Source organism: Equus caballus, chromosome 1, assembly GCF_041296265.1.
Source record: "Equus caballus isolate H_3958 breed thoroughbred chromosome 1, TB-T2T, whole genome shotgun sequence".
NCBI lineage: Eukaryota > Metazoa > Chordata > Mammalia > Perissodactyla > Equidae > Equus > Equus caballus.
In genome coordinates, this window is record NC_091684.1 from 115,428,414 (window position 1) to 115,444,036 (window position 15,623).

General features: G+C 43.6%; 1 long non-coding RNA gene across 1 annotated transcript; it reads left to right on the forward strand.

The window, feature by feature from the left end:
- The first annotated feature begins 9,343 nt into the window (after positions 1–9,343).
- Positions 9,344–10,543, forward strand: LOC138924222 (uncharacterized). The gene is made up of 2 exons (XR_011439007.1): positions 9,344–9,434; positions 9,532–10,543. It is a non-coding gene; the product is annotated as an uncharacterized lncRNA (long non-coding RNA).
- The last annotated feature ends 5,080 nt before the right edge of the window (positions 10,544–15,623 follow it).

Sequence of the window (15,623 nt, forward strand, 5' to 3'; positions counted from 1 at the left end):
GACACAACCTGTCAAGTAGGGTGTTTCAAAGGAGGAAAATATAAGTCTGGATGTTATTCCCAGTAAACGTGTTTAGGGCCTGGATAGCATGGAGTTTCGAGATGGGAAAATGTGTGGAAATGCGCAGATATGAGGGAATCTGCAGAGGTGGGAACATCAGACTTCCCACCAAGCTAAACGTTTTCTTGAATTTTTCTGTTCAATTTACGCTAAACTCTGTTTTACAGACAAGGCCTTCTGGAGTTGATTGGAATCTCTCTCTCCTACTCTGTAGGTAAAGCACGCAGCAGCAAATGCCTTATAAACTGCAGGGTGCCGATGATAGCTGTAACACAACCGTTTCATTCAGCAAAATAGGAAATAAAGTGAAGTGGGTGACTGGAGCAGATACAACATAGAGTAAGGACCAAGCATTACTCACGCTCTTCAAATGATCAAAATTACACAGGTCTCCTCATGTCTGGGGGCAAAGTAATCCGTGAAAGAAAAGTTGCTGAATGTAAAGTTGGCAGGAGTGGTTCACAGGAGAGAAACAGGAATTCATTATGCTCTCCATCTTAAAGACACAAACTCACTCGACTGAGGGACACCTGTGTATTAGGTCCAGTGCACCTGCAAAGAGGGGCCCTGGGAGTCCCTCCAGGACCACACAGCACACTCTCAACTCAGCCAGTGGAACTCAAGGCTGGTTCAGATCTCTGTACTGGGCAACGGAGCCAGCACCCAGGGTGGAACACAGCTCATCCTACAGATGAGAACATCCACGGGACATCAGACTTCTTTGCTCTTCAGCCTGAGAGGGAGGACCACTGAATAACATCAAAGAGATGTCTTCTTGGAAGATGCTCCATCTCCTTTGGGTGCGGCAGGTGTAAAGGTGAGAATTTCCCTGACCTACACAATGCCTCTCGTTTCTCAAACAGAAGTCGCCACCCGAGCCTGAAACTGCCTGTGAGCAGTGCCCTCATGCACTTACTCCGAAGGGCAGCACCACTACCCCCTGGGCAAGGAAGGGCTCCGCATGGAGACAAATGCTGTGTGGCATCTTCCTTCTCATAAGGCAGTCTCTAAATTCCCAGCAGTCCTAAAGCACAGGCCATAAGGTCTCAAAGGTCCCTGCGGCTCAAGGCGAACACCACGCCCATGGCAGATCTTTCCTGCCCCTCAGCCCAAGCTCTAGGCCTGTGCCCAGAAGTCTCAGCCCTTGTAAGCTTTCCCTGGAGCCTAAAACCACAGGATATTTCAGGCTCCCTGGATGGAGATCAATAGAGCCTGCCAAAGAGGACGCCATTGCTCCAAACCACAGCTATGAAGACAGACCTGGGATAAATGATTTCATCTTCTGCTGGGGAAATAAGCTTAAGGGCAGGAACCAATCACCAGCCAACCTGAGCGCCTTCAGAAGCCATCTACCACCTTGGGTACCCAAGTGCACTCAACCAAGTGCCAACCCCAAGAGGAGTTCCCCATCCAAAACCTTCCATAGTTCAGTACATTCGAGATGCACTCCCGGCTCCAGCCTCTTCCTGGAGATTCATAGTGCGTACAAGCACATTGAAGCCTCTGAGAAGTCATAAAGTAAATAAATCATCTGCTTTGGCAAATTTCTTTTGATGTGAGCATCTCTTTGCCTGTGGAGGATGAATAGAGAATTTATTAAGAATGTGATACATTTCTGTGGCTATGGAAGTGTCAAGTAAAAGAGGGCTATGCCCCCCATGCTAGACTTTTGTGTTCTTGGGACTTTCCTTGTGCCTATAGGTCAAGTTAAAATATTTTAATCTTTAAAAAAATTAATTGATCCAAGAAGTGGAAAGGGCGGTGGGGTTTTGAGGAGAGAGGGCTGAAGCAGCTGGCCGTGGGGAAAAGAGATCTTCCAAACAGAAAGGGTCCCATGATTTAGGGTTTCTGTACTGAAGAGGCACAGGTCCTCAGTGAGGGGATGGCAGACATACAGGGATGGGGCCTGTGCTTCTGTTGCTAAACCTCAGGCTAGAGCCAAATGGCCAAGTCTGGCTGGAAACAGGAAGTTACCCACCACCACCACCACGGGGCCCATGCCTGCTTGGAAACTGAGCACAGCAGTGGGATTTAGTGTGTAGCAGCCACAGAGAGGCCTCCCCAAGGATTCTGATACTTGTGAGTTTCCTGAAACCTCTGCTTGGTGGATGAGAAACAGAGAATGCCTTAAAGTAAGTGTGCTTACATTTCCTACCTCATAGGCGCATAGGGGTTCTGGGGCATGTTTAGTTAGATTTTGGGAAGTAGAGTAATAAGACTTTCCTTACACTTGAGGCTCATGTTGATTGCAAATTGAAGCTGCACCCCACGAGTGACACCTACCAACACCTTGTGGGACTTGTTTTCTGCAGGCTACTCATGAGGCAATGCTCATGAGGGTAGACTTTGTACTTTTCCTAGGGTTTTACCTCCTTTCCTTCCCTTTATAAATAAGGCGATTAAAGTGTTGTTTCAGTAACCAAATAAATATGACCCCAAATAGAGCATCCTGCCAAACACCTGGATGAAAAGTCAAAGCTTTATTTGGATCTCCTCATTTCACCTCACGCAGCTGGAATTTTCTCTCATTAATTTCTTCACTGCTCTGACCTGAAGTAAAAATTTTAAATACACTTACCTCAGTTTTATGATAGTCAATTAACCACATGAATGGAGTTTTAGAAAATAGTTTTAAGATTGTTAAATGTCCTGGGAAAATGTTTATGATATGTTGATAAGCAAAATGCAAGTCACTAAACAGAATATTTCACATACGTGGTTGAGCCTCATTATCCATGGTAGTTACGTTCTGTAAAGTTGTCACAAACATTGAATTAGCAAACATTGAAGCATTGTTCCAAAAGAAACTAGAAGGTTAGCTTCCTGCAAGTCTCTGGTCACAATATTTTCGTCAACCAATCAATATATAACCTTGTTTTGTGTGTGTTTCTGTTTAGAGACACTTTGTGTAATATATATAGTTGACTCATTAACATTGAACTCACGACCAAGGACTCTATAACTCTTGCCTGAATGAAGTTTGTGTAATGCACGTATTTTCTCTGTGAGGCATGTCACAGCCTTCTTGCACTGAAGAACACTAGACAGCACTACATGTGGGTGCCATTTTAAACAGCGAAATCACCAAGAAAAAGCACAAAAATATGAAAAATGTGACTAAATAGACCTCAAAAGGAACTTGTCTACAGTATGAGAGCTGAAACAAGAAGACAGAGCATCACCTTGTCCCACTTTTGCTGGGAACAAGTGCATCAGGTAACTGAAATCTTTGCCACACTGTGCATGTCCATGAATGGCTGTGACAGCGCCACAAGTATTGATTTGGGGTTACAAATAAATTTTAGTGAGTAGGTGAATTCACAAATACAGAATCCGCAAATACTGAGAATCAATGATATTACTTTTATAATCATAAAAATAGACGACCGAACTTAAAAAATCTTAGCTATGCCAACGTGAGATGAGAAGGTTGATGACGTCTAGAGTATTCTGGGTGTTCTGGGCAGCACAATCAAACCTTCTCTCCTGAATTAGGCACTACTGTTCCATTTCACTGATTGTAGATAAAGAACACAATTGGGTTTTTCCTTCTGATTCTATTCCTCCCTATAGAGCCTCTAAATGTTACGAGAAAATAACGTGCTCCATTTTTATTGTAAATTCTACTGTAAGTTTCTGAGTATAAGGGGACCCCTCATTTTCCTAATGTGATTTTAATATGACATTCTTAACTAATGCAAATAAATTTGTAATATTTCAGATTGCATAGTCAAATCATTTAGTTGTACATAGATCATTTAAATCTCACACATCACAGAATAAGATATTATTTTTAAAAGATTATCTTTTTTTGCTCTCTAAATATGGCTTAACACAATTTTATTCAAACTTCTTGAATGCATCAACATCCATGTCTTCAGCATCCCTGGAACGTGTATTTGAGTCATCACACGCCACTTCCACAGATGTCAACATCTCCTCCATCTAAGTTGTTTACGGAATGAACTTTTTAAAATTTGTAAATGATACTATCACTCTAATTTTTATCCTTGGGACAGTGTTTTCCCTCAGTTCTCCTGCAGTGATCTGACAAAATATTTCTTTTTACAGGATCTTTCAAAAGCTAGCTTACAATTATTGACACTGGGAAAAGTGAAGTCTTTTTCCTGAGGACAATTATTCTTCCTGTATTAATATTCTTTCCCTGTCCCTCTCTGTCTCTCACTAATTCATTCTGGTGACCTCCAAACTAGAATCGACGAGATCAGTTAGAGCTACTGTATCTTCCTACGTAATACTTCCTGTTCAAAATACAGTAATTAAGAGGCTGCCCCATAATAGAAGAGAATTTGTAAGGATTTGAATAGAGGGTAATTCCCTCCTTTCTGAGGGATGATTCCGGGGCGAGGGGAGGGACCTTCTCCTTACATTCAGGCATATACTGTAATTTAATTCCAAGAAACTTTGGCATAGCCTCTCTATGGGCCACAGTCCCCTTCTAGAAAACCTGACCCCCTATTTCCTAAGCTTGATGGGCCATGCCTTTACCTGTATTTGATGCTGAGAAAAAGCCAGCAGGGACTTAGTAACCTGGATAATGTGACAGGCTTTTGCCACATGTCAGGGGCATGTGGCCACCTTGTCAGCTGGCAAGGAACATGCCGATTTAAAAGCTGTGCTGACGGTGCCAAAGCATTGGAAAACATTATTCAGAGTTGGAGGCCTATTTAGAACAAATCTGGTGCAGCCAGGGAAGGCAAATAATCTGAGTAACAGGATTTGATGAAAAACAATTTGCAACAAAATCTAAGAAGGAGAGATTGAGTTCCCATAACTGGCTCTGAAGGCAGTTCCTACAAAGGATGGCCGTGTCTACACACTGAAGTTGTCTCTCTGGCTTTCACCCTTGGAAAGATGCTCACCTGACTGAATCCTCCCCACAATGCCGGAGCCTGTTCTGTTCCCAAAAGGAGGCCTCTCCTGATGCTCACTGGTCAAGGAGACCTCTCCTTGCTGACACCTGTAACTCGGGTCTGCTGTGGGCTGTGGTCCACATTCACCACCTCGAACTGCTCCTAGAGGGCAGGCCTTGCTTGCTTGTACCTCTCCTACAGTGACTTACTCAGTGCCTATGCTTCACTGAGACCAAGCCAAGAGTTCTTGAGCGTTTTCCAGTAAAAGCACATGCAATGGATGATGCTTCCAAGCACCAAACACTCCAACATGTGGAACTGTAAGCCTCGTGGACCAGTTGGATGCCATTCTGTTCTCACTCCAGTTTTCTAGCATTCAGGGAAGAACATCCCTGAGAACAAATCACTCCATATATGATCTTTGAGCTCCTTGAATGTTCAAACAGAAAATCACCCATGTTTACCTCGGGTCCACCAACTCCATTATTGATAACACAGTACTTGTGACACACGCTCAGTAGATGGACACGCACCAGTGTCTGGATCATTCTACTTCTCTTTAGTGATCTTCTCTGATCACTGTACTTTATCACTTCAGATTCTTTAGCTGAGATTTTAAAAATGAACACTTTATTCAAGGAAAAAAAGCACTGTAAATGGAGTCATCAGAAAACAACTAGGAATACATTTTCTCAATTTGTAACACAAATGGCTAATTTCCTTAATCCTCAAAGAGCTCTAAGTCAATAAGGAAAAGAGTAAAAACAATAAAAAATGGGCAAAAGTTGTAAATAGACAGCTTACAAATAAGAAACTACAGTGATATTACTATCTCATTAATAATTAGAGAAATGTAATTAAAAATTAAAACATAACCACTTTCACTATAAGTTTGGCAAATAAAATAGAGCAATTGAAGACACACATTAGAAAGGATGTGGAGAAACAGGATTGTCATGTGTCACTGGTGGGAGTTACCCCTGGTTCAAGCCCTGTGATGGAAATTAAACAACTTCCAACATTAAAAATGTGTACACTCTATAACTCAGTAATTCCAGGGACCGTTATAACCGTACCAAGATATTTATTGCTGCATTGTTTGTAACAGCCAAAGATTAGAAACCGATAAGGGGAAAATTACATAAATTATGCCGCTTACATGCAATGGAAAACTACCCAGCCATTAATAAGAATGAGATATCTCTGTGTGCAAGGATATAGCAAGACTGCTAAGATGAACTGTTAAATGAAAAGAGCAAGACAGAACTGTGTGGATCGTACACTATCATGTATTGAGGCATAAAAAGACTATATGTGCACATTTTTGTAATTGGGGAAAATATTTTCTAGAGAATACCCTCTTCCCTTCCCTCCCTCCAGAAAATCAGGGCTACTGATGGCCCCTGGGGGGAGGAATTGGACTGCTGGAATCCATGGGAAGGAGACTTTTTTTCACTGTATATTCTCTCAAACCATTTGAACTATGGGCATACGTTACTAGTTGAAAACAATGAAATGAAAATAACCTATAAAATATATCCAGCAAGGCACAAACAGAGAATATATTCACAAAACATATATCTGATAAAGGACTCACATACGAAATACTCTTAAAACTCATTATAGGAAAATAAAACAAAACAATTTTTTTTAAAGATAGGTATCTGAGCTAACATCTGTTGTCAATCTTCTTTTTTTCTTCTTCTTCTCCCCCAACCCCCCCCCCCCCCCACCCCAGTTGTATATCCTGGTCGTAGGTGATTCTGGTTGTGCTCTGTGGGACGCCACCTCGGCATGGCTTGATGGGCAGTGCCAGGTCTGCACCCAGGATGCGAACTGGTGAAACCCTGGGCCACCAAAGCACAGCATGCGAACTTAACCACTCAGTCATGGGGCCAGCCCCAAAAGAATTGTTAAATGGCTAGAAAAATACTATGTAAACAGACACTCCAAAGAAGAGATATACTTGGCAAATAAGCATATAAAAAGACGTTCAACCTCACGAGGGAAATGCAGATTAAAACCACAACAAGATACCATTACACACTTATCAGGAGGGTAAATTTTTTTTTTAAAGATGATACCTAGAGCTTGTGACTATATGGAGCAACTGGAACTCTCCTGGACAATACCTAACGCTGCCAGGGATGCAAAATGGCACAGCTATTCTGGAAAACAACTTTTCCTATAAAAGTAAACATACACCCACCATATGACCTAGCAATTTCACTTCCAGATATTTCCTTTAGAGAAATGGAAGCAGACATCCACACAAAGACCTGCATGCTAATGTTCATAGAAGTTCAATTCGGAATTGCCAAAATTATAAATGATCCAAATGTCCCTCAACTGGTAAATGGATCAACAAACTGGGTATATCCATATAATAAAATGCTACTCAAAAAGGAAAATAAAAGAACTAATGATACTGAAACAACATGTATGAATCTCAAGAACATTATGCTAAGTAAAAGCAGCCGGTTACAAAAGGCTACATCTATATGATACCATGCATACAGAAATCTAGAAAAGGCAAAGCCATAGGGACAGAACACAGGTCACCAGGAGATGGGGAGGGAAGAAAGGAATTAACTATAAAGGGGCAAGAGGGAACTTTTAGGGTGATGAGGTGATCATTGTGCAACTGTATACATTTGTCAGAATGCACGGAAATGAACGTCAAAAAAGAGTGAATTTTACTGGATGTAAATTACTCCTCAATAAACGTGATATCTCAAGTTTACTTCGGGCAGCATGGCTGGCTATCTAAACTGTGCTCTGAAGAGAGTAGAAAGGGTACTGAAAAACTCAGGCAACTCTGTCACTGACTCCTGGCAACATACCTGACCATCTCCCTTTAAAGACGCTAAAGTCTCCACAAATTCAGACAGGGCCCTGGTTCAACTATGTTGCCTGTAGGGAAAAGCATTTAATATTATTATCCACCCCAAACGCTGAGTGACAATATTATCTTTTCCCACTGGGGAGAGAGATTTCAAGTATGAATGTGATCTTAATTAGACGCTCCTCTCTCCAACTCAGTTATGAAGACGGGTACGCCAAGGTCAGAAGGAGATGGCAGAATTTGATTAAAGTCAGTCACTGGGAAAATAGCATTAGCATAGACATAGAACCTAAAAAGGATATGACAGGTATGCTTTTTATAACCTTGTCCATCGGATTGACAATTACCCTCTCAATGGGCAATTTCTATTTTGACTTTCCAGTATATTCATAACATATTACAAAAACAATCATTTTAAACAATTCGTTTGAATGATGTTCAATTTTAAAATACAAGCTTGTAAAAATACGCAAACCTATTCAGATGCCCTGCTTAGTCGCTTTGTCTCCAATAATCCTCATTACTAGCACCTTTCGGCTATTGTTTCCATTACTCTGACAGCTGACATAACATGCTCGTGGCTTGCGTCAGCCTTGCCTGTTTGGGGTTAGGAAAAGAATGGGCAGGTTATGCATGATATTTTCTAAATTAACTCGAGCTCTGCGTTTGTCTATAGCCCTACAAGGTTCAGTCATATGCGCGGTACCTGAGGAGGTGGCAGGCACAAGCCACAGGTTCCACTTGACTGGGTGCCATTGTCATGAGAAGCCAGGTGTCACCCCTTGCAATGTAAAGGAATAAAATAATTTAATCTTTTAAGACAGATTCAATGAATCCATTCTACCCTGAAAGAGAGAAACTGGTACATAAAGTACAAAAAGGATTCCCTTTGATGAGTCTGTTGTATCTGCCTCATGACTAGGAAACCAAATGTAACACTGATCATTAATGTGTTAAAGTTCAAAGCTGCAAAAAAAGAAGAAGAAAAAGAAGTAGTAGTAGTTGGTGGTGATGTTCAAAACCACACTATTGCAGAAATGCTTCCTGAGAATCCAGCGGTCTTCCCAGAATGACACAGGGAGGGGCTGTGCCTGCCTGACTAGGACCGGCAATGCTGCCAAGAGGCCTTCTGGTTTATTCCCTCCTAAACCTCAGCAGACAGAGCTCCATCTCCTGGATGATCCAGGTAACTGCCCAGGTAACTGTGACAGAGGTTTTCACGTATCGAGGTGTATGGGGTAACTATTCTCGTTCATAACTAATTTGGCTTGAACTAAAGAAGTCTGACTTACGGCCTGTCAAGCATACATTGTACATCTGCTTCAACCATTAATAAAGAATGCCTTAAACGTTATCTCAAGTAAAAGAATGCACTCTTTGAAGATAAGCTACTTACTTCCCTTCCCACAACCCACTAACACCTGTGTAGCAGTCCTGAAGGTAAGTTCCCTTTCTTGGAGATCAGGGTCATGTTGACCTGCTAATTTGCAACTGAATACGTCCTTGAAACTTTGATGACTATGTATCCGGGGCGTGTTTAATGTGTTTTCTTTGTTCTACAAAGGTGTAAGACTCCTGAAAACCACGCTTCTCCAGAACCCTTTCTTCCTCTGTGGAGACAGCCTTCTCGGACGATAGTCCTCAGCTTGGCTCAAGTAAGGGTCATTTTATTTCTGTTATCTATAGAACGGTTCTTGGTTATTTTGCAACAATAACTGGAACTTTTTTCTCTTCTCCACTTGGAAAGAGCAGATTCCGATAAAACAAGTTACTCTGAGCTTGTGGGATTGGTGGGTTGAATCTGGAGGACTGACTTCTCAAAATGCCACGAAAATGGCAGAAAAGGAATTTTTAAGGTCAAATGAAAAGACGAAGAGAAGTAGAAGGAGCAACAGCAGAGAAGAGAGCACTAGTGCCCCCTCTTGGAAGCCGGAAACTTGGATGGAGGGGAGCAAGCTGGCCCAGCAGAGCCCAGGGACCCTGGACAGAAGTGCAGGCACCCGAGTTGGGGACGGGCAGGCGGAAGTGTAGCAGCAGTTGTCCGCTCTGACCCTGAAACGGAGCAGCTGTGGACCCTGGACCCCATCCAACTCCATCCAGAACTGCCGCCCTCCAACTCCTGCAGAGCCTGAGGGATCATTCTGGAAAAAATGGAAGCCAAGAAACTCTGGGCTCAGGGAAATGGTCACAGCAGTGTAAGGCAGAGGACCAGAAACAGGGGTCAGGGAGAAGTCTCCCCTGAAGGGTGGGGACCTCCTTCCCAGCCCTGAGAGTTACTGTGCCCCACCTACTCCATCGTGCATGTGCAGCCAGGTAAAGGAAAACACTGATGCATAGGTTTCCCTCCTTCAGAAGCTTTTCTCAGCATTCAACTTTTTTTCTGATTTCATTAATACTTATGAGAAGTGCCATTATGCATCAGGAGCTGGGTGCATGGAGGGCGTGGCTGTTTAGAGGATGCAATACTGCTTGACAGTATATACACAGATACGATGTGTATCAGAGTTCTGAAGCATAATCATGAAATGAGTGCCTCTGATCCCACCACCCCACTTCAGAGAACGCCATGACCATTAGGTGAAACCCCCATGTGTCCGCCAACCCCATTGCACTGCCTCTGCCCCAGGGAGCCGCATTCCTATGTTTGTGCTTATCCTTCTCTTGTTTTTTTTAAAAAGTAGTTTTACCAGATGTGTATTTCTAAACAATATACTGTTTAGCTCTGTTTGGATTTTAGCTTGATAAAAGCAATATCTTCTCATAGTACTGACTCTGAAGTTCTGAGAAATTCGTTTTCAATGCTGTGTGTTGGTGGGCAGCATTGGGCCACTCATCTTCACAACTGTATAATATTCCACTGTGTGAATTTGCTCTCCTTTTATGTATACAGTTTCCTATGGTTTAGTTAGTTAGACATTTAGTTTGTTCTCATCTTGGCTACTACAAAAGCTGCTAGAAACATTCTTGTACATGCTTTTTTAGTCCCCAGAGACAGGAGTTTCTCTGAAGCATGTAGACAGTTGATGGATCATAGCATTCACTTACATTCAAGTTTATAAGATAATGTTTTTCAAAGTATTTATGTCAATTTACACTCATACCAACAGTGTACATGCTCCTGTTCTTTAAATTTCAAATACTTGATCTTATCAATTTTTTAATTTTTGTAAATCAATGGGCATTAAAAAATCCCATGGTAGCTTTAATTTTCGTTTTCTTTACTCCCCATAAGATTGAACTTATCTTCCTAAATTTATTGACTATTCATGTTTTCACCTGTGTGAAATACCTATTTATATCTTTGGCCATTTTTTCTATTGGGTTGATAGTTTTTATGGATTTATAGTAGTCTTTTCTATATGCTGAATACTAATCCTTTTCCAGGAGTGCGTGTTACAATGACATTTCTGAGTTTTGAATTCATCTTTTCTTCCTTTTTTTAGAGTGTCTTCTAAAGAACACCTGAATGATGGAAGAAATGATCCATATTCAAGGATAGGAAGTATCAGGATTATAAAAATATCAGTTCTATCCAAAGCAGCCTATAGATTCGGTTCCCTTGCTGTCAAAATCCCAGCTGGCTTTTCGAGGAACTTGACGAGAGGTTACCTTGTAATTCACTTTCCTATTTAAGTCGATTATTTTGTGCAAAAAATAAGCATGGGGTGGAATCAGCAGCATTTTCCATACCTGCAGTAGCACAGAGGGCGTGGGCTGGGGGGTCACCTGGACAAAAGTTTGAGTCCTGGCTCTGGGCTCACCAACTCTGCACTTGAGCAAATTACTTCTCTGAGTGTCCATGTTCTTGTTCATACTGGCGATTGACAATCTAATGCGTATTCAGTTGGAGATAAGAATATCTAATTATAACTTTGCTAAGCAAGATAACGTTTAAAGGCCTGCAGAGTCAGTGCCTGGCGCACAGCAGGCACTCAATAAATGCAGGCTGCCTTCCTCCTTTTTCCCTCGCTGCCATCCCCAGAAGCACAAGGGTATAGGGACCTCTTGAGCCCAGTGGCCCAGCCTCTGTTAGGAAGAGAGGCCCCGCCCTTGGCGGGATGGCCACCAGGTCTCCTGGGGGAGTGGCTGCACACACCTGCAGGGTCTGAGCACGTGAACACGGAGGATGTTAATAGGAAGGTGAGGCTAGCAGTCCCACACCAGCCCACTCCAATCCATAGCCATGGAGCCTTATTTAATAATATAATAATGAGACAAGTAATAATAAATAAATAATAATAAGTCACCTGTTGTAAAAACCCTTAGCAAAGTTGAAGTAGCCCCTGGCTACCGTTAATACCACCTTTTGTTGTTGTTGTTACATGCCAATTGCTTTACAGAGAATATTTCATTTAATCCTCATAACCATCTTAGGAGCTTAGTCCCCATCATTTCTCCCATTTGACATCCAAAGAAGCAGAGTCTTAGAAAGGCCAAGGGGCTTCTTGTGCAGGGTCAGCCTCCGGAGGCCGCACCCTTCCCCGAGGCTCTGCCTCCGCTGTTGTCCCCTTGCTGGGCTACTCCTGTCACTATGCCAGTCTCATTGTCAGTAGCTACCTTCTCTCCCACGCCATGGACAGTCTGGCCCCTGGGACACTGCCCACTGCTCCTCCACCTTGACCAAACTGCAGTCCCCGCCCCACCCCCCACCCCAGTGTCGGTGGGGTGGGGGGCCTCTGCCCTGCGGGGTCCTGTGGACGTGACCCTGTGCTTCCTATTCACCCCTGACCCCTTCCCTTCAAGGTGAACACATTCCAGATTCTGGCCTTGGATTCCTCTTCACAACACCCCATAGGAACAGGCCCCCTTTCCCACTGCTAGCCAGGGTGTCCTAAGACCATACTGTCCACTAGCCCAGTCTTATGGTCCACTGCCCTCGTCCAGGGCTCCCACGGCCCATCCTCACACTAGCTCAAGCGGAACAGCCCTTTGGCTTCTCATGCAGGTGCAAACACAGCTGACAGGGCCCTTCCTAAGCAGCACAGCATTGTGCTGCAGCTCCGGGAGCTGTGTCCCTCGAACTGGAGACAATAGCAATAATGATTCATCGAGATGGGGGTATATAAAGCATTCAGCACATTTTACAGTAAACCTCAATATACAGTAGCTAAATGCCACTGGTGCTTCTAGACACCTGGACTCTGCTTGTTCTGTGCCTTAATTCACAATGACTTGTGATGAGGTTTTAATTGCTGTGGTTCGTGTGAAGGCAGAGTGTACTAGCCAGAAGAGTCTTGGCTGTTGGCCTTATCTCTGTCATTCACTGTCACCTTCAGCCAGTCATTCCTGTTCCCTGGACCTCATTTTTTATATCTATGAAATGAGTGATCAATGATTGCAAAGGGCCCCTCCAGATCAAATATATCTCCTTCCTTTAGCTTTCAAATTACTCATCCAGTTCAATCAATTAACAAATATTGATTAAATGCTGTCCCAGGACCTGCCAGAAGTAGGGATGCTTTTCATCTCTGTGTTAGGACATGATTTAAATCTATTTTTTATCACATGAACTGAAAAAGGTGGGCCACTAATACACAGAAAGCAGCCCAAAGGCCGTGACTCTTTATTCCCTTTGAACTTGATGTAAAACCACACCTGCCTCTCCCTGAGCTCAGTGGTGGAGCTACCAAGAGGCTGATGAAATCAAAGCTTCAGGGCAGCTCATTTGCACAGGCCCCTTCCAGCCTGGGAGGGCCTCTGGCAGAATTTCCACACAATTGTATGTTTTTGCCAAATTTTCAAAAGTAAAATATTCTAACTCAATCAGTTAAGGCTGGGTCTCTTTCTACTGATGTCCCCTTTACCATGCTTCCCACTATGTCAGGTGACAGGCGAGTGGCCACAATTACTCTTGGGGTCAAGCTATGGGGAAGTTGAGTTGTGACACATTTAGCTTGGCTTCAGTGGAATATTTTCATCTGATTCACAGTCACTTCCTTGTAGAACTGAGTTAATGCAGACTGGCTTCCATGGATATTTCTGCCATCCACCAGGTAGACTCACCCAGTGTCATGACACCCAGAGGCAGGGCCAGAGGTTCTAATACGGCCTTGTGCTATTGTGCCCAATACAGAAGCACGTGCTTAGTGGAGAGGGAAAAAACACAGAGCCAGAAGCTAGTCTGTGGAATATTCTTCCAAATCTCACAGCTCATATATTTGTACAAAAGAAACTTGATAGAGGAATTCCACAATTTGACAATAACCTTAAACATTTACATGACATCTCCAGTGACTTTTATCTGGGTTCCTGAGAGCAGCAGGCTGGGAAGCTAAAAGTAACTTTTCAAACTAGTAATAATACCAAAAATATATGTATAATTAACCATGCCAGAGTAAAGACTAAATTATCTTGTTATTCTCTCTATTAGAAAAAAATTAGAAAATTGTCATTAAAGAAGATATAGCCAAAAGATCTGGAAAAAACAAAAAAAGATATGAAAAATATGCCAGGCAGATAATCAATAAAAAATTGCTATTTGTGATGTATGCAGTATTTGACAAGTTTAAAGTTTTGTAGCTTGTGATTTAGTTTCTATTCTACATATTCTCTTTCATACCTGATTTTATAAATTCATAATTTTTTAGTTTTATTCTTAAAGAGGATCCCTCAATGCATATGATTGAGGCCCCACAAAACTGGGATCTGCCCCCTGCTTTACGTAATGGTGAGAATCTTCAGTTTTCTGAATGGCCTTGGGCCCCAGAGTGGACATCACTCACAGGGCAGTGGAGGGACTGCAGAGGGGTGGCCATCACGGAGTCAATCCTAGGAGACATGAGCAAGCCAGCATGGGGTGGGGTGGCCTGGTCTCACCACTTCTATTGCTTTCAGGAGGGCAGATGTGGTGAGCCCAGGAGACACCTGGTCACGACTCTCGTGCTTCATGTGGGGCAAGTAATAGACACAACACCACACATGCACACACACACACCCCACCTCCCTCCCAAACCAGCAGGGTCCATCAAAAAGGCCTTGGGCAGGAGATCCGCAGACAGTCCTCTCCTCCTCTGCAGCTTTGTAGCCCCCAGGGGTCCAGAGGCTTCTGGTCATGGTCCTGGAGCACAACCAAGGGCACTCTGTGGACCCCACCTGCTTCTGGGGAGAAAGGAGTCCAATGAGATAGGTAGATACATCCCATGGAATTAGGCGGACCGGATGCGATAGGGAACAGTGAGCAGCACATCCATCCCGCAGTCAGGAGGTGCTGTGAAGTCCAAACAAAAGATGTCGTCAAAGCTGAGGCCCTGCAGGGGAGTTTTGCGGGTGAGCACAGTTTTTGTCTTTGGGTCTGAACAAGTTCCGGTTCTGCCAAGCAGTCATCACTCTGTATCCCTGACCCTGGACCACTCGACGGTTTACATCACCCGGCAGGCTCCGAAAGCGTTTCTCCAAACTGGACCACTCAAGTCGTCAAGGACGCCGCGTCACCCTGTCCTTACCGCTGAGCCTCCCCCACCCTCAGGAGGCTCTCAGGTCATTGCTCTGATTTTCTGGACCCTCTGCCCTAAGGTGGCCCTGCAGAGCTACCCTGCAGGTCCCGTGGAAGTTAAACTGGAGGCTCCAGGGGCAAGCTGGGCTAGGGGCTCACAGCTAGCATACCTCACAACAATATTCCTCAGCCCTGCACCCATTCACGCCTCGGAGGAGGCACACTGGGGTTGGCAAGAGATTTCTGAGGGGCCCTTCGGCTCAGTGAGCAGCTTCCGGCAGGACCGCTGTGCCTGATGGGAGGATAAACAACTCAGTTACAAAAACCTGCCCATCCCCTCCAGCTTGCCAGGAAAACAACCAAGGGTTCACTTCTGATGAAATATCCATGTCTGTACATTGCCACTCAGTGG